Raw genomic sequence first — 19,867 nt, 5'->3', positions numbered from 1 at the left:
AAAGATTTTAATATAGCAAAGAACTCACAAAGGTTTTAAACAGGATCTTAGAGAAAAAATACACACACACGTACCCTGTGTATGGGCACGGATCCAGATGCACTAAGAATTTAAAAGTCAATCACTGAGTACAACTATAACATGGAAATACTCTAATTTAATGGATGTGTGACGATGTTAAAAACCTCTAAACAGTCTTTCTGGACCTTTCTGGATTTTCCAGGAGGGCTCTTGGCCAAAGAATTTTTTCCTTTAGCTTTCTTATTGAAATACAAATTCAGACGATGGCAAACTCTGGGAAGATCCCTATCAAATCTTTCCTTGAAAAGACGAGTCTGAAGGGCTTTTTCAATATACACCACAGTTCAGGCTTCAGAAGGCAGGCATTGAAGGGGAGCTCATTCTTGACTACGGCTGAGTGAATCAGATGGTGTTTAAGTCTAACTTGATTGCTAGGGTCAACCTGGTAAGGAAGTCTGTTACAAAAATCTGCCGGCCTTAAGCGTTTTTACCTGTTGACTGTCAACTGATGGTAGGTTTTTGGTTCAAAGGCCAAAGATATCTGGAGACAAGGAGAACTTGGGCAGACCACTCTGTGGAACCAGCCAAAAGTTAGACGAACTGTAGGGATTTCTTCCGAGCTTGCTTCTAGGACATAAATGAAACCCATGTACGCGGGGCTGGCGGAGGGAGCATTACCTCCTGTCACCTCCTTTTTTGTGGTTGCTGACTCAACACCACCATATCCCAGATCCGGATTTAAATGCTGTTGGCCAAGGGTATCTTCTCATATGCTGCTGGGCCTTGCCACTTCATCACAGCCTAACAGGACATTTGGGATTTTAGAAAAGTCCTATAATTAAAGCAGAACGCAAACATGTTTGCTGTTGATTTTTATCCCAAAATGTCAACTTCTTCCTGTCCTGTTTCACACATATTACTCTTCAATCCTTGCATATTAGCAGTGCAATTTTCAAAATGAATCTAATATGTTCAATAGTAATAAGATGTCCATAATAGTAAATATCCTATCTGAGAAGGCACAGAAAAGAAAAATGTATCCTTTGTGTTCTTTTATTTGGAAAGACATAAATTACCCAGAATCCTATTCTTTGTCTTTTTTTTAACCAACCAGTGGCACAAGCGGATTCTGGCAATGAGTTGGCTCTGAAACTCTACCTACTACAGTACTTTATGTATGCACTCAGTGATTAGGGTGTTTTCGTTTTGGTTTTGTGTGTGTGCGTGCGCACGCAAGCAAAAGTGGCAGTTGTATGGCTCTAACCACTAATTGCAACATTTATAACTTAACTGGTAAGGTTTATTTTAATAAAATGTGCATGATGTTAAATAGGTCTTTTTCTCATTATTTATAAGTGCTTCAGAGATGCATACATAATAAAATGCATATAACATACAGAGGTTTAAACTTAACTATGCTATAAACCCCATTGCAGAACTCCTGACACTAGTTTTTATGTGACAAGGAAAAACAACCAAAGAATTAGAAATTGAAGCACATTTTAACCTAGTTTGGGCATCTAGTTATGTGTTTTTAAATGTTTTTATTTTCTGTGTTATCGAAGATGTATTTTTTCAAACTTATACTCTTCATTGTTTCATAGCACAGTGTCCTAGAAAGAAAATTAGGCTCGAGAGCCAAACAGACCTGCATTAGACCTTAGATTCCATCATCTGCTAGGGCTGGAAACCCTGATAAGACGGTTAACTTGAACAAGTCGGGTTTCTTTGTTCCTAAATGATCCCTGTCTCCAGGAGCTGTGGCAAGAATTAAGTGACACTGTTGTGGCTAGCCAGTATCTGGGATGTAATCAGTATCCAGTTAGTTTCTTCTCCCTTTGTTGATTTGAATTTTACCATTGGTTTAAATAATTAAAAAAAATTAAAGATTAAGCAGGGAGGTTTGTTTTTAAAAACAGATTTAAAAGTGTTCTCAAAGAAACAGATAAAAAGTTCTAATTCTCTACTACTTCAGGTTATTTTCCTTCTCTTTCCTCTTTGTTAAGACATTCTAACATTTAACAGATACTATTCAGCCCCAATCCTTCAAGATCTCAGCCTTGGTTACTGTAAATTGGTGGAGAGACAACTGTCAGGAGTTTACATCTGCTGGGATGTAAGCTGGCACACCTGTACCCTGGGTGTTTCTTCCCAAAGTACATAGAAGTACAATGAAGCAATTCCAGCTGAATTACCATCTTTGTATTGGATCCTCCCTCCAACAAATGTATTTTGCTTCTGTTTGTTCAAAAGATCTTTGACAAAATGGTGATAGCATTCCTATCTCTTGTCTGTTTTCAGACAAGCTTGCATTTATTAAAGGCTGTTTGATGTTCATCTTTCTGATGGAAAAAGAAAGCCTTAACTCTTTTTATTTGGCTTGAACACTCAGTGTCCTTCCGCACAGCAGCACCTGCAGAGTCATTAGTAAAATTAGATAAGTCACTGATTTATTATTTCTATAAATGCATGGTGTATTTCCTTTATTCAGAGGATATGGCAAAAATTATTCATGCTAGGGGAGAATAATCAAAATGCCTAAAAAAGCACATTTTTATCATTCCAAATATAAGCCTAGCTGTGGTGGTATACTATCAGAGTACATAATAGTAGAAATGAATTATGTCAGTAAACTCTTGAGGTTGAAGATTTACCATGATAAATATTTTTCATTAAAGTGAAATATCTTGGCAGAGTCACTTTCATATATGCAGACTATTGACACAAGGAGGCCAGCTGTGCCTATGCAGATGCTGAGATCTGGGTCGATATTATTAATGATTTATCACGTCATGGAGAGCTTAGATTAGTTTTGGAAGCAATCCCTTGCCACAAAAGCACTTTCTATAATGTGCAAACGCAAGGAATGCTACATGTGCTCTTTACATTAAAGTAGTCACAGAAGCTGTTGCTACCTTTGAAATTTCACTATCTCTATGTTTTTATTTTGAAACATGAAATTTTGCATCCTAATCTGTATTATTCATTAAAATTCATACCAGATGTTATTTCATTTTGGATAGTGAATAGTGAATGTGAATTAATAAACATCTACGCACAGATGAGGGAATGAATGAAATGGAATGGAACAAAAATTTATCTCAAGCCCATTGTGTGCCGTGCACCCAATACTTTTATTTTAAATCTCGCATTGAATGTGAGGTTGGATTAAGTTTCTAATTTCATTCGACAGGATTCCAAGATTGCACTGCATTCAGGGAATATGTAATAACATTGGCTAATATTTATTTAGTGCTTGCTGTGTTCCAGGTAAGATGCTAAACACTTTACACGCATTATCACCTTCAGTCTTCATGAAACCCATTTGAAGTATTGCTATCACCCCTGTTTCACAGATGAGAAGACTGAAGCACAGTGTCGTTGAATAAATTATCCCAGGAGGAAGTGTCTGAATTTGAATCAGATTGTCTAATGTTCCAAAGCCTTCTGCTATTAACTGTGACCTCGCTATTAAAACTATTATTAAAACTAAGTAAGAGGTAAGGTTCAGACCCTATATAGTTACTCCTTGTGTGTTCTTAAGCAAGTTATTTAAACTCTCTAAGCCTCAGTTTCCTCTTATATAAGATGAAGGTAATAATAGTGCTTACCTCATAGACTTGTTGTGAGTTAATATTTGCTTAGAACAGAATTTGGTACATATTTAGTACCAATGCTTTGTTTAATACCTGTAATAGTTGAAGAGTGGTACTCTCTGATGACTGATAAAATTTTATTGACTGTTACACACAGGTTTTCTCTAATTTTCAGATAGGCTTTTATTATTAAAGCTAGATTGGAAATAAAACAGAAGTAAAATTCTGAACTTTACTTTTAAAGTAAATTCACACCAAAAAATAGATTGTAAATTAGGGTTACTACTTACCACTGGTGGGAGATTTATGCAGATAACACTATAAAGCACAGTCAGTAACCATCCAGAGCTTTGAGTGCTTTAAGTACTCCTTCTGGGTATAGAAAAAGCCAAATATCTTCCTTCCCTCCCTTCCTTCATTATTCACTCTCTCAACAAACGTCCTTACATAGGTACTCTGCTTGCCCTGGGGAATACAGGTGAATAAATCCCTACTCTGGAGGAGCAAGCAATTTAGAGATGGCTATACTCTCTGGTTTGGCACATAAAAGAATGTGAACAAGTTCAAGGTTTCATGATCAGATCTGTTTAACAAGTATTTATTGAGTGCCCGTTAAAAACCAGGCACTGGGCTAGGCACTGGCGCTTCCCAGGTAAGTAATACACGATCACTGTGGTTAAGAAGCAGCCAGCAGGGAAGGCATCCTAAACATATGTTTTTCCGTCAATTTGGTAAGTTACATAGGTGAACTTGTTAGGAGAGCGCAGGAGAGAGGTGCTAAACTCATCCCAGAGGCAATGGAATGGGGGAAATTTTGACACTTAAACAAAATTTTTGTTGGAAGTCAAGAAAAGCAGAAATTAAAGTGCATCAAGTTATGAGGAATGAATATCCCAGAAATCAGAGGTGCCACAAGCGAAGACATGAAGGCATGAAACAGTGTCACATGGTGGGGAACGACTTGTCTACAGTGGTGGTTGGGGTAGGGGTGGGAGGCCAAACTAGCAAAGTAAATTGGGCTAATGGGTTGAAAGTGTATAAAAGCAACTGAAAGGGCCAGATGCTAACAAACTGCATAAAGAGTGAGCAGTTTCCTTAGAATTCTTTCCACTAAAATCTAAATAAAAAGAGCGCCATTTCCTATGATTCTGAGAACCAGGAAAATGATAAATCCTTAATAAGTCGAAATTATTTTGATCCTGACCAAAAGATGAAGGGCTGTTCTTTGGGCGCCAGTGGATCGTCTACTTTCCAACCTCTGTTCTCCCAGCAAACCAAAGGGATTGACTCTAAGGGTCTAGACAGATACCAAGAGTGGAAACATGTCTAATTTTTGGCTCGAGGTGACCTGTCACCATATCCTTCTGTAAACAAACAGTTTTTTCATTCCTGGATTTAAAAGCTCAGTCTAGGACCCTGTCAACTGCACTCTCTGGGGTGGCACTCTGGAGAGTTGGCTATCACTAAATCTCAGCAAAGAATTCAGGAATCTAGAGGATTGAAGTTCTTTTCTTTGCCGCTGCAGCAGATACAGCACAATTCCTGAGCTTTCTGCTTGCAGGTGGGTGGCAGTTTATTTCCCCAACAAGCCAGTGGTCACCTTCTCGCATCTTCATTCAGCGCACAGAGTCCTCCGCCTGCAGCGGGGCTTGCTCCCTTGATGGAGAAAATACGGACTGACTAGATGCCAGTAAAACAGGCAGTTTTCTGGGTCAGAAGTTGGCTGGGGAAGGGCCCTGACTGCCAAGTAACTTGCAATGATGTCAGATCCCAGCACAACCAAAAACACCAGCCAGCCAGCCAACAATAGCCTTAACAACAACAGAAAAATGAGAGAGCTGTGTTGCCAAAGCTGTTCTTTCCGCCCCCTACCCCTTTCTTCCAATAGGAAGAACAGCAGGAAGAGAGTTTATATTTTAAAAGCCACCCCCTCCTCCTTCATTTTGGTAACAAAGTGTTAACTACCCAGGAAACAGTTCTCCTGATGAGTCCTGTAGCAAGCAGTTCCTTGAGGTGTCTTTTTTGAGTTCCTTTTCAAGGCTGTCAGTGGAAGGCTCAGAAACAACTCAGAATAGGGTATTTTCCAAATGTAAACTTGTAACTTTGTGCTGAGGAGAAAGCAAGAACCCTCAAGGAAAGGAAAATCCTTTTTCTGCCCCCTTCTTCTCTCTTTCAGGGTAATTAACCATACTCAAATGAAAATTAAAAGTTTGGCGAAAAAGCCCTCGTCTTTCTTTTTCTTTAAATAGAGCACCATGGTTCATTCCAGCCATTTAGAGCCCTCAGTGATTCATAATTCAACTGGAAATTAGTAAAACACAGCTCATTCTTGGAAATGAAATTTGGATTCAGATCCTCTTGTTTTGGAATACATTATTTTTTCCTTTCATTTGTGACAGTCAGTTTTAAATGATGTCACTTCAAGGACATTCTCATTTCTCCCACAACATATTACACGAAACACTTGCCTGTAAAACTGGCTCATTCGCCTGCAAAATTATACTGTACTGAATGGCTTTCGTTCAAACTAGAAATGGGATTTTTAGTAGGCAATTTCTGTATTTTTATAAAGATAAAGCAATGTTTGATTGCTTCTTCCCAGCTGTTTTGGTTAGTGGTTATAAAGAAAAATTGGAAGGGGGTAGGGCGAGAAAGATAATATGGGGGCGGGTTTGTAAAGATGCGCTTAAAAAACACAGATTAGGAAACTAAGGCAGAACTTTACGGAGCAACTGCGCCGGCAGCTCATTTGGGCTGCAATAATTTGTCCTCTGGGTAGCTGGAGGAAAGTGAGGGAGTGAGAAAAAGAGGAGGAGAGGGCGAAAAGCGAAAAGGCTGCTTCGCAGGCTGCAGCAGCCACCGCGAGCTGGATGACTGAGACGCTGGGAGTTGCTGGAAGGAGCAGCTCTTTAGAGGTGGGGAGAGGGAGGGGGCGCAGCAGAGCGACTGGGAGGAGGGACGCGGAGGCCACTGAGGGGTCAGCGGGGCCGCGGCGCCGGGCTGGGGGCCTCCAGGCGGCGCTGGCCGCGGGGCTCGGGCGAGCGCGTCGGGCCACCCGCGCCTCCTGCCGTCCGCGCCTGGGGGTGGGCCCCGCGCCGCCTGACGGATTGACTTGGAGATGGATCGAATTACACCATTTGCCGTGCCTCGATTTGTTTTGCTCCTGCTTGGTCCCGCTGCTGCTGCTGCCGCCGCCGCCGCCGCTGCTGCTGCTGCTGCTGCTGCTGACGCTGCTGCAAGGACCGGTGGTGGCGAGTTTCAGGATTATATCAAGGAAGCCAAGATCTAAAGAGACGGAGGGATATATATGTATATTTTGCATTTTTTCTTTCTTTTCTTTTTTTTTCTTGTGCGTGACAAGCTTTATTTTTACCAGCCTCCCCCCATGAGGTAAGACCCTCTGGTAAAAATGTGCTAACGCTGTGGTCGCCTGGTGGGGATCGGACCTAGATCCTCGGAGCCTGAATCTCAGCCAGTGTGCGCGAGTCTGTGTGCGTTGTCACTGGAGAGTTGATTTCTTTTCTAACCAGCTTTCTCCGCCTGCCGTGCAAGGGACGCGCAGAGGGCTGGAGAGGTTTGGCGGACCCGTCAAAACTGGCAGAGCTGGGAGCTTGGGGGGAGGGGTATGTGGACTTGGAGGCCCCCCTGCACTGTGCACCCCTTCGGGGGAAAGAAGCGGAAGAAAGGGGCAAGTAAAAGTTTCTTGCCAGGCAGCGCCAGGTCCGCGCTGCCCTTACATTATCAGGGGCAACCCAGGCTGCTACGGTGCCGGCCCCGGCGTCTCCAGCCAGCAAGGGAGCCGAGCCAAGGCCAAAGGAGCGGGCTGCGGGATCGGCCACCCCTTTCCGCCCGTCGGCCCCGGAACCGGCGCTGGGACCGCTGGGACCGCTGGGACCGCTGGGGTCGGCAGCACCGGGCCCGGCTAGGAGCGGACGGGCGAGCCCTGGCCCGCGCCTGAAGAAGGGGCATAGCGCCGCTGCGGGGACCCGAGCAGCTCCCAAGCTTACTCCGGCTACCTGTCAGTGCGCCCCTGTTGTTGCGCCTAGTGGCGAGGGGCGGGGGCTCGGGGCACTCGGCCACTCTCACCCTCGAGGCTCCTGCACGGGCTCCTGCCGGGAGGGCGGCCACTGCCCGCCCTCCCTCTCCCCCTGGCTGGCAGAGCGCGCGGTGTACGGGTTCTGGGGCCGGAGGCTGCCCGCCGCCCACCCCACCTCCCACCCGGTGCCCGGGTTTCTCCTCCCGGCCACTCTCCCCCGCAACTTTCCGTGCTTTGTTCTCCGGCTGGAAATGATTTACGGAAGCGTCTTGGACAGGGTCTCCGCCAGGCGGCAAGAGCCTGGCGCTGAAATGTGTTACGTTCTCATCTACCCATCAATTATGGATGGAAACAAATAAGGAAGAGTCAATTTTGCATGAGCCCCTTCTCCGGCGGCGAGAGGCGTCCAGCAGCCGGGAGGGAGCCGCCGCTTGCGTCGGCAGCCGCTGGCAGGGGGATGGTGAGGAGGAAGGTAGGGAAACTTTTATTTCCAGTCTTGTCAGCGATTGTTTGTTCCCGGGTTTCAGGCGGGCTTAACGCTTTCTCCGTCGTGTCTTACTCTTGGGTTGAAATGAAAGGTCATAAAGGACTTAAAGGTGTGGATGAGAACTGGGTTTGAAAATTTTCTGCTAAATCGACTCTCGGGACCAGTGCTGTCAGGTGATTGTTTAAATCCTGAACTTGTGAAAAGCTAAATGTCAGGGAGCTAACGCGGAATGAGTAGCGGTATTAATTACAGCATTGGAGGAAGTCAGCGAGAGCTCCCAGTTCGGAGGTGACCAGTCAGTAACCCAAGTTCTAACATCCCATCCCTTCACCGCTCTCAGCTGGGTGATTTTCACACAGAAGGGACAGTGGATCATTATTATAGATATATAGACTTTGTAAACAGTAATTGGACCTATGTCTACTTCTGCAGGCGGCTACTTTCCAATAAAAATAACGGTAGTGTTTCCGTTTTCTAAAGAAAATAAGTGTCTAAGGCAATTTTCCCAAGAACTTCCAGCTACTAAGAATTTTAAGTCTGCAGTATGTACCTGATATTTGGGGCAATAAAGTAAATTGTTTCATTTATTTCAAGGTTGAAGCCCTACGGTAAAGTTTAACATTTTTCTAGATTGGATTGTCTCTTGTCTCTCAAAATAGGTGAAATACTTACTTGGCGGCTTTTTACAAGGTTTCTTCCTGGTAGAACTGAGAAATCTTAGACAGCTCAAGGTGACGATTTTACTATCCTTGTTGGTGGTTTAAACAATAGGTTTTGATGCCGGTTTATTGATGTTGTTAAAAAATCCCCTAGCTCTCTTAGCTGTCTAAGTCAGGAAATTAAGTTGTGTGTAGTCATGTTTAATGTAGTGAGTGACAGGCATATTCTGTCAGCCTGGCAAGCATTACACAAACGTTTACCTTGCCTTAGATAAATAGAAATTGCCAGATAAGCTCTGAGATTTGGGCCTATGTATGTTACCATGAACTTAAACATCTGAAGATGTGCTATAAACTATAGCACAGCCATAGCGGAGTCTTGTTTTTTATGGTTAGTGTATGTGCTTTGATTTAGGTCTCTAGAATGTGCTCTCAAAAACACAGTTGAAGAAGTAACCCTCAGATTTCCAAAATGTGTTGTTGAACAGACCATTTTCCTCAGTTGGGACATTTGGTTAGATTAACAACCAACTACTGTTTCTTATTGGCTCCTGCAGAATATTTGCTACCTGTCTGTCTTTCTACTAGAGGCCCTACATAGATAACCTTTTTCTGAGGCACGTTTCTGTGATGTGGGACAGTGTGCCAGGAATATTGTGACTTCTCTACCCCCAGATCGCTGGTTAAGTTGAATTGGATTTAGATTTATGGACATTCTTCCCTCTTCCTGTTTTTTGTTTTTTTGTTTTTGTTTTTTGGTCATGTCCCCCCTGGTTTGATGGATTTGAAAGATGGCTGTGACGTAAACCTATTAGTCCTTAGAGGGAGGGCCACTTAGCAATCCAGTGGACTTCAGTTCACTGGCTGCAGGCTGCGCGGGAGGGATCTGTCCAGTTACTGCTGTGGGTAAGTGGGCCCTTGAATCCTGTGTGGTGGTTCCTGCTGCTTGAAAGATACACAGGCAAATAGGCAGGAGTCAAAGCTTTGATTCACAAAGATGCCCATAATTTTTAAGGATTTACTGAAAGTAGAGAAGTTCTTCACTTCTTGCTGCTTCATGATAATGAACCTTGGTAATTAGCTTAGTCATTGTTCTCGCATGTGAATTTCACTAAGATACAAAGAGTGAAAAACGCATCTGAAATAGGGCCATTTTTCAGCCTTCTGATGCATTTTATGCAGAGTTAAGAGCCTGGCTGAATGCCTAACCATTATTGGTGTAACCATAGGAGGTGAACTCCTTCCTTAGCATATTGTAGGATAAAATATTACCTTTTATTTCAATTAATAGACTTTAAACCTGCACATTCTAGATTCATTTCTAGAGGAAGAGGCACTTGGGGTATGCCAACCACTCAGTATTTATTGAGTGTTATCGTTTGCAAGAAGCTATGCTAGTCAGTGTTCCAGCATCAGGTGAGGCAGACATGTTTCTGTATGTTAAACTTAAATAAGAATGGAAAAAAATAGAGACCGGCAAACATACCATCAGGCAAGAAATGTAAATATGCACCCTTTTTCGGGAAGCATATTATTTTACCCTAGAAATTTAAAAGCAAGCTTAATCATACCAGATATTTACAAAGGTCCAGCCTTCCTGCTTTTAACACTAATAATCTAATGTACTATTAGTGTGTAAGTCATGTATTGAAAGTGTCATTAAAGGGGAAGTTCTCACTTTCCATGGCTCATCTGAATGGAGACATAGCATTACAACCTACCAAAGCTAGAGTCTTAGGTTGCTGCTTATTATTGTGAACTGCTGCCAACTTCCAGTTGGGGGAAAAGTGTGTTTTGGTTTATTCCCATGGCATGCGGAGAGAATAAAAATCCTATAACCATACTGAGCATATCATAATCCTTGTTAGCTGAGGTGGCTGTTGTCTGGCTGATTTCTCCCCTTCAGCCCCCACTGACAATGGCAACACAGTTGATGACTGAAGCTGCTTTCATTCTCCCAAAAGGAAAGCTAGGCAACATTTGCCTTCGAAAAGCAACTGTTTATGTAACCAAGAGTGATCAAATCAGTGGTCCACATAGGTGTACTTATTTCTCAAACTTCTCTTTTCTATTAAGCTTCTGTTAACTCACCCAGATTAGCATTTTAACAACCCTGAAGTGAACTTCTGCCATTCTCTCTACTTGGACACAGTGTGTAGATCATCCATCATCCTGTCCTTGGCTACAACAGGCTGCTGGCTCCATCACCATTTGGAGCTACACAGAATCCATCCGACTGTGAACAGCACAGCTGGCTACAGCAATTTTTTTCTTCCACACCACTGGCAGCATTGTCTGGCTGTGGTAACTAAAGTTAACACCCAGAACGGGAAGTTTCCATTGTTTGGCAACCTCTGCTGGGGGACCCTCGTCCAGTCCTGGGGCACACCTGCAGAAAGACTGGCTTGCAGTGGTGTGTTCCCCTTAAGAGGGGACTTAATCCCAACCTTACACGACCCACTGGAAAGCCTCCTCAAGCTTGATACGATTAAACCACCAGAATTACAGAACTAGAAGGCGCCATTCAGACACCACTCAATCCTAGACCTTCAGAATTCACTGTATTTGAAAAGAGGAGGAAAAAAATCAAGCATCTTTTAGCTTGTGATCACAAAAGACTGTAAACAGGAAAGACCTGATCTGTTTCCTTGGAGAACTAAACAGGTTAACTGTTTCATCTCTTTTCACAAACATGTGCTGTGGCTAAATCTGAGATCCATGTCTAATAGTACCCAATGCTTTCTATCACTTTTTTTCTTTTTACTCAATAAGAGATCTGCTGCAGTAGTCATTGTTTATTAAAGCAAGAATAACATGAATTAGGTGAATAGATTTGTTATGTTGCCAAGCTTAAAAAAAACAACAACAACAACAACAAAAAACTTGTATAATTAGAAGTATTGCTTTTGGACCTTGATGTAGGAAGGGGAGATTGATGTGCCTCATGTTCTGGTGGGAGATGGTATTTTTGCTTCTTTTCCCAATAGTTACTAATGAAGTGAGCCACAAAACACCTGGGGTGATAGTGTGGGGACTGAAAAAAAGAATTAATGCTTTTCTTCCCATCTCCTAAGTTCCTCTAGCTGTGCTAATAATCAAAGTAACAGAGTCATATTAACAGGAGAACATCAAATTTAGTACATGTGCAAGGATAATTCACATAGGCATGAAAATTCCAAAGACAGCGAGGCAACACTGGGTTTATAAGACATTTTTGGACAAAGGATAAATTGATAGAATGAGGTATTAGATTTCAAAAATAATAATGAGAAATTTACAGGTAGTTGAGAAAGAGGAGAACACACTTCACAGAAAAATTCTTGATAGACAACCCAGTGGGCATCTAGCTAACAGGCCCCTGCCTGAAAGGCCTCTTATTTACCATACTTAATTCAAATTAGGGTTAGGCCAGCTTCCTAAAATCTCCTTCCTGAAGCAGTATAGCTTTCTGAATCTCTTAGGCAGGAAGAGGGAAGGGTCAAAGTTCTGAGTCTTTTGTTTATTAATAAAAAGCTTAAAATCAGTATTCCGAAAGGCTGCTTCTGGGTGGCAAAACTTGGTTCCCTTCAATACGATGATGATTGTAATGGTAAATGGAAAGAGGAGAAAGCGCAGCCACTTATTGTCGGTCTGCTTACAAACTTCTAGGCTCCCTCTAGAATGTTTCTCTTCGTTATATCATGTTACCTCCACACAACTGCATCAGGTAGGTTCTAGTTCCCTCAGTGCAAGATTGAAAAAGACACCCAGGCACCCGAGAAGTCAAGTTATTTTCCTATAAGGTCACACGGCAGAAGGTGTGTGAGTCAGGGTTTGAACTGGTTCTGCCGCATCTCTGGGCCCACGTTTTCATCACTGTGCTGAATTGTTTCCAGGAACAGGGGCCACTCTGTAGTTTTCTGAGTCCCTGATACTTCTGATATTTGTTTTTCAAAAACAAAGGGTTAGATTTTGTGGGAGAATTTTCTACTGCATAAAATGATATGTACAGGTTGGGTATGCTCTTCAATTTTAACCTTTCTTTGAACTAAATCATACCATTGTGCTCTTTTTTCATTTTTATTCCTGTTGGCCAAATAACTATGACATGCTCTTCTTTTCGAGAGTCCTAGAACAGTTATCTTCTCCCGCCATTCTTCTCCATGTTAGACTTTCCTGTCCAAAATCACAGTGGCAGAGGACAAATGACAGAATTCATCATTCTCTACCAAAAAGTGCTCCTGCATCAGGGCGCGATTGACATTCATTTCCCTGATCTTGGCAGGTAAAGATCCATTATGTATTCTTGTCCCATTTCCCAGGAGTATTTATGGGCCCCATCAGCAAAGACAGTGAGAACTGCAGCTGTTCAAGCATTAGTGGCACCAGAAGGGAAAGTGTACTGCTGAGGTTTGACTAGGTATTGCATTGTAGCATACATTTTTCTTAGTTAGGATTGGGAGAGAATCCTTTTACCTCTATGAGTCATCAGACACATTGTTAAAAAATTGTCACCTACGCAGCAGCGTGTTTTGTTGTTGTTCTCTTTTATTCAGTATTCCTATGGGAGGGAAGAAAAACAAATACACATTACTACTATAATAACGCTGAAACTTAAGGTTTTTCAATATATATTTATGGAAAGGAAACACAGGTTTTAAAATGTCCAGTGTGTTGTTGGTACATGTATAATAAGGCCTCGGGATGATCTGAATTAGTCTATTATTGGAGTCCATATTTAAAAATAAAGTCTGGAGTTTCTACTCAGCTGAGGAACTGGCACATATGAACCAGAGCAGATGAAGCTCTTTGAGAAAATACCACGTCCACCCTCAGGTGCCGGCTGTCAGCAGAGCAGGGACTCAGACTTCCTGAGCATGTGCATTGGCCTTGGCCTTACATGTCATTCCAAGGGTCCTGGCGAGCCCTTTTGGCCCGCAGATTTGTCTGTACTTATGAGTGAGTCCCCCAATCTCTCCTGGGTAATTGGTGGGTGGAGTAAATATATTTGTAAAGCTACAGAAGGAGGAAATAAAGAATGCTACTGTTTTTGCAGTGTCAATAAAGAATGTTTCTGTTTTTGCCTTTGCTGGGGTGACCATTTGTTCATCCAGCTAACTTTTTTACCAAGTGTCTGTGCCTTACAAGTGGGTGCCAGGGTGGGGAGAGGGCTCAAAGAGGAACATGACACAGTTCCAGAGCCCTAAGGGTCTTACTGAGTGGTAAATGGAAAAGACGAGGTCAACACATAGCCAAAATAAAATGGCAAGTGTTTTAAGTGTCAGGAAACATACACACAGATCTATGGAAACTGAGAGGAGTGAGAGGTTATTTCTGGCGAGGGTGGTCAGGGAAGGCTTTGTGGAGCCACTGATATTTGAGCTGGTCCTTGAACTAGGTAGGATTCGGACAGGTGGACAGTGAGGGACAGTGGGGGAGGTGGGGAGAAGGAGGGCATTCCAGGCATAGAGAACAGCTTAGGCGAAGGCGCTGGGGTGGGGGTGGGGGTGGGGGTCTAGATCAGTTGTCCACATTTGAGTCCTAACCTAGGGATAGACTTGCATTTCAGGTGTGAAGAGGCAGTTTGCCTCGTTTGCCTCGCAATCCACAAATGTTTATTGAGAGTCTCTGGCCTACTGTACAGAGCCATGTAGCAGACGGCTGCGCTGCTTAAGCCATCAGAATGAATGGGATCTGCCCTGGTTGGTGTGGCTCGGTGGACTGAGCACTGGACTGCAAAGCAAAGTGTTACAGGTTCGATTCCCAGTCAGGGTACATGAGTTGTGGGCCAGGTCCCCAGTAGGGAGCGTGTGAGAGGCAACCACACATTGATGTTTCTCTCCCTCTCCTTCTCCCTCCCTTCCCTTCTCTCTAAAAATAAATAAATAAAATCTCTAAAAAAAAAAGCAAACAAATAAAAAGAATAAATGGGATCAATCTTGTGATGACTTAGTAGATTGCTCCACGATCAGAACTGAACCCCTCCCTGCCACGTCAACTGCCAGATGGTTCAGTGTTACATGTGAACATTGCAGAGGATGGATGGCATGATTTGCCTCACATTTCCCAGCAAGATGGTTTCTCCCACAGTGTTGTGCAGCAGAACCAAACTAGAAGGTTGCTGCCTCATAGGCTTCATCTTTTTCTTTTTTTAACTTGAGAGGATTCTAGATATAAATTCTATAAAGAAGAATAAACTGCATACATACATGAGAATTTTTGGTGGTGGGAGAAGGGACTGTGGAAATAGGAAGTGGGAGGGTAGAAATGTTGAAACAGAGAAAGTGATGAGAGTTGGCCTCTAGGTGCTCATTAGACTCCAGCCCCAAAAGGCCAGACTGCCTGTTCCCCCTCTTAAGTTAGCAGAGTGAGTGATGCATCATAGACATGCAGCAGATATTTCAGTAAATATCAGTAAACTCAAATATTTCAGAGTTTAACCTTCTATTACATTGCAGTTAGAGCCTATGGCGGCTGGTAAACTGTGTAAGAAACGGGGTTGGAGCTATTGACTGCCTTTTCGTCATAGAGAGGGAAAAAGCAGTAAATGACTTGGAAAGTTACTAATACTTCCTTTTGGAAAACCCTAGCCTTGAGAGTCCCTGGGGATTCAGCACCCCTTTCTGGGCCTGAGCTTTCAAGATAAATTCATCCCCCATCAGTGGCTTCCCAAGACCCCACCTTCCCAATCCCTCCCCTTCTCCCTCCCTCCATGCCTGTTCCTACTCCAAGCGGCGCTGTTGGGTCTGGGGGTTGTTTCCAAGCCATCATTAACTCCTTGAGTTAACACAAACTGTAATCGACCAGTGGTGAAGTGTCATAGTGGACTCGATAAGCTTTGTGGAAGGAAAGACTGGAAGTTCTGTGTGGTATAAGCATGCTTATTAGAACACATAATAAAAGAAAACTAGAATGAACACATTTACATTAGGGAATGATTAAGCCAATTGCGTTGCCAAGAATTGCTCCAGTAGTTTCATTTTCCTTGGTATATTTAAGTCTTTTGCAAGTTAATAGTTACATGACAGACAGTCTTACGTCTGAAGAATCATTGCCAATGAAAGATCAATCAGAAATTATGAAATAGGTCAATGGGGGAAAAAGGAGTGAGCCTACACAAATTCAATGTCAGGAACCTTTCAGGAATATTCCAGTGATGTAAAGCAGAGAACCTGTTGAGTCTACTAATTAGTCTGGCTCCCACCCAGTTACTTTTTGAAGTGAAGGGCATGCTGCCCCCACCTCCCCTTCACAGAGCACAGTTGCCTTGCAGACAGGACCTAAAATAACCTGGTCTGGCTCAGCTCGACTAATAATAACAGCTCGCGCTTACTGTGTGCTTACCGTGTGCCATGGCACTGTGCCTAGAACTTTAAATATGTTACCTAATTTAATCCTCACACTACCTCTGAGAGTGTAGGACTAATAGCTAAGAAGTAGCATTTATTGACTGCTTACTATATGTCTATACTCTTTAAGTGTATCTGTTAAATTATTTGATCAGCATTCCATGAGGTGGGTACTGTTATTAACATCATCAGCACACGGGGAAATGGAGGGATGGGAGATTTATGTGGTTTTCCCAGGTTGAACAGCTACTGGGCAGTGGAAGTGGAGGACTTGGATTCATAAGAAGCTGCGTAGTAGGAGGGGTTAAGGACATGAATTCTGAAGCCAGCTTTTTGTGGTGTCCAGAATAGCTGTGTGATCTTGCGCAAATTACATAATGTGTCTGAGCCTCAGTTTCACCATGTAAAAGGTAGATGATGATGGTAGTACCCACCTGTAGGGTTGTTGTGAGATAAGTGAATTAATGTTTGGACAGCACTTAGAGTAGTGTTTGGCATCTGTCTACCTGTCTGTCTGTCTCAGTGTCCACTCAAGAAAAGTAAATGCATTCGGGCTCCAGAGCCCAGGTGCTTACCCCTGACACTGCAATTTTTTCACCTGTGATTTCCTCATATGTCTTTAACTGATGCGTATACCTTGAAGCCAGTTTCACAGCCACTACCCCCTGCCCCTCACCCCCTACACTTGCCACAGATTCCGCCTGGTTGGAAAGAGGAATTTGGCCGGAGAGGTCCAGCGGCCTGGAGATTTACCCCAGACCCTGACGCCTGGTTGCATACCCCTGACCTAAATTTCAGCTGTTTCAGATTCACGACGTCAGAAAGCCGGCTGTCACTGTTGGTTGTGTCGAGGGACAAAATGTCGGTGATGGGCATGTGTTCTATGTTGGTGGCCCTCTGGGCTGATGAAAGCCTGGAGAACACCATGCAAATTCAGGCCCCTCCTAGACCATCCCTGCCATCACCCGCTCTTTGATCTCTACCAATGGCCCTCAGACTTTAAAATTCATCAGAATCACTTAGGGTTAAAATACAAATTCTCAGGGCCCCAGCACCAGTGGGTCTGGAGTGGGCCCTGGAGCCTATGTTTTTAACAAACACTTCAAGTGACCTGTGCCTCGTTTTGTCCCTTGACCACACTTTGAGGATCGATGGTCTAGGGTAGCCAGAGCGCAGATTCCATCCAGGCAAGGTGCTAGACTTCAAGGCTAGCGTTGGAGGCCACTAGGTAGTAGGGCTGAAGCCTTTTGCCTACAGCACAAGGAGAATGGTTAGGAGCTGAAAGCTTCCTGGCTCACTCGTGAAAGACGGAAAAAGGAAATAAAATCTGCTCAAAGCTAAAGAGGCATTTTTTTTTTTTTCCTGTTTGCAAAGGAGCTTTACAGTGAGCAAAAATTAAGAAAGAAAAAGGGCACTTGCTTATTTCTGCTGACTGGACTATATAATTTCACAAAAGGAGTTCTGGGCCAGTATTCATAGCAACATTTTTTGATTTAATGATAAACTGAGATAAGGGTAATCAAACTTCATGCTTCAGGGCATAAGGTGATTGCCTGCTGTGGTCAGGATGGAATTTTTTTCTCTTGTGTTTTGCACAATTGACTAGATGCATTAGAGAGAGCACTCGGGCTGTGTTTGTAGAAACCGGGCCTGGAGGCCCTGGCAGAAAACTCCCCTCGATAAGTTCATACGGGAAACGGTCTCATGTGCGGTGACCCACCCTGTCATCATTGGCTTCTCATTTCTGTTTCATGTGAAGATTCTACATTCTGTGCGTATTTCTGTAAGCCACACGATGAGATTGGAAGCCTGCTATGTTTAGAACCAGATGACCTAGAGCCCTACTTTGGCCAATAGCATACTCTGAGTGACCCAGGGAAGCACTTTCCTCTCATCCATGGACTCACAATGATAATGAGCATCAAAGAATACAGAAGAGGTGAAAGTGCTTTGTAAAAACCACATAAACGCTGCTCAAAATGTAAGGTATTATTATGATACGATGCATTCTACTTTATGGAATCGCCATTTATTATAATCAGCAATATGTAAATCCCTACTCTATATGATGATATCATATGCATAATGACAGTGAACATTTATTGAGTTCTTAATCTCTGCCAAGCACTGAAGTGTTTTAGTTACATTCTCTTATGTAATCCTCGTATCAGCCCTTTGGGGCACATATGTTTTTTTACCGTTTTATAGATGAGGACACAGATGTTCGAGGAGCATCAGTTTACTATCGCTGTTGTAACAAATTACCACAAACTTAGAGGCCTGAAACAACACAAAGGTGGTTGTACCTTATAGCTCTGGAGGTCAGAAGGCCCAAACGAGTTTCTCTGGGATAAAGGCAAGAGCTGTCCCTTGTGGAGGCTCCGGGAAAAGCCATGTTCTTGTCTTTTCCCACCTCTAGAAGCTGCCTTTATTTCTTCACTGGTGATCCCCTCCCTGCTCTTCAGTCAGAGTCAGCTATTGCCTGACTCTGGCTTCTGCTTTCGTAGTCACATCTCCGTGGACTCTTGCCTCCCTGTGATTGCATTGGGCCCACACAGATAATCCAAGAAAGTTTCCTATTTTAAGATCCTTTATTTAATCACATATGCAGAGCCCCTCTTGCTCTTTAAAGTAGCATATTGATAGGTCAGGAATTAGGGCATGAACATCTTTGGGGAGGGATAGAGACATTATTCTGTCTGCCACAGTTAAGCACCTTGCTAAGAACACACAGTGGCAGAGTCAAAATCCGTGCCTACGCCTGTCTGACTTCAAAGCCCATAATCTCAACCACTTACTATAAAACCTCCTTGACGCGATCAGTGGAAGAAACAATAGAAACGTAGAACATGAGTGGTGAGGAGGGCCCTGTTACTTTTAGGATAGTCAATTGGGGGCTTTTAAATATAATCCTTATAGTAGTAACAATACAAAAAAATGAACTTTACTGCTCTTCATGTCCTAGTTTGTTTTGTACAAAGCATACTGTGTATAGTCATTTCTCTCTTGTGAGAATGAATATTATTTACCTAATGAACTGAATTCACAGGGTCCCTAAATCCAGTTGTCTTTTATGAGGTAACTGAATAAAGGAGCAATCTGGGGACTAGGGGACCATTTTGGAAGACTATAGGAAGATGTTCTCATGGAGCCACCAGTTCAGCAAAGATTGATTGACAAAAGGTGATGATGATAAGCCAATCATCCTTTGCAGGCTCTGGCATTGGCTCTGGCTTTGCTGGCCTCTTGGCCATTTGGATGTGGTTCTGCAGGTAGAACTACCCTGCCCCATTCACTGAAAGCCAAGACCATCTCCAGCTCATGGGGCTTGATGTCCTCAGAGGTCAATAGGGAAATCAGAAACCTGCGTCCTGACAAATCTCCAAAGAACTGTAAACAAGGTATTAGAGCTCTCTTTCTCCCTCACTCTTTTACTTTCCCTCCCTCCCTCTCTCTGTCTCTCTCTCCCCCTTTCTCTTGGCTACACACTTAGCTAATATCTAAGGCTTAAGGTAATGGTACAGTTCAAAGTGTGCGCCCGTCACTGGCAAGGCTGTCAGAGCAATTGGAACAAGGAAGAAGAGGACAGAGCTGAGAGTCGAAACCTAGCCTGGCTCACCTAGAGCCAACCAGGTACCTCTGGACAAAGCACTGGCCTTGCTGGCTTTGGTTTTCTCATTAGAACAAAGTGAAGGGAGATTGGCAGCAGAGAGAGTCCAGATGATCTCCCCAGTTCATTA

At 43.3% G+C, this 19,867-nt stretch overlaps 1 protein-coding gene across 1 annotated transcript in view; it reads left to right on the top strand.

Annotated features, from left to right (window-relative positions):
- Window positions 1-6,732: 6,732 nt before the first annotated feature.
- The window catches only part of SEMA6D (semaphorin 6D), a 54,442-nt gene continuing 41,307 nt past the window's right edge, over window positions 6,733-19,867 (top strand). The window contains exon 1 of the mRNA XM_054565462.1: window positions 6,733-7,007. The gene's annotated coding sequence lies outside the window, so the exon portion shown is untranslated. The remainder of the gene's footprint in view (window positions 7,008-19,867) is intronic.

This window comes from Pteronotus mesoamericanus, unplaced genomic scaffold, assembly GCF_021234165.1.
Source record: "Pteronotus mesoamericanus isolate MK-2021 breed Mesoamerican mustached bat unplaced genomic scaffold, CSHL_Meso_final contig_164, whole genome shotgun sequence".
Lineage (NCBI taxonomy): Eukaryota > Metazoa > Chordata > Mammalia > Chiroptera > Mormoopidae > Pteronotus > Pteronotus mesoamericanus.
The sequence above is the reverse complement of the archived record's forward strand: the minus strand, read 5'-3'. Positions and strand labels throughout refer to the sequence as shown.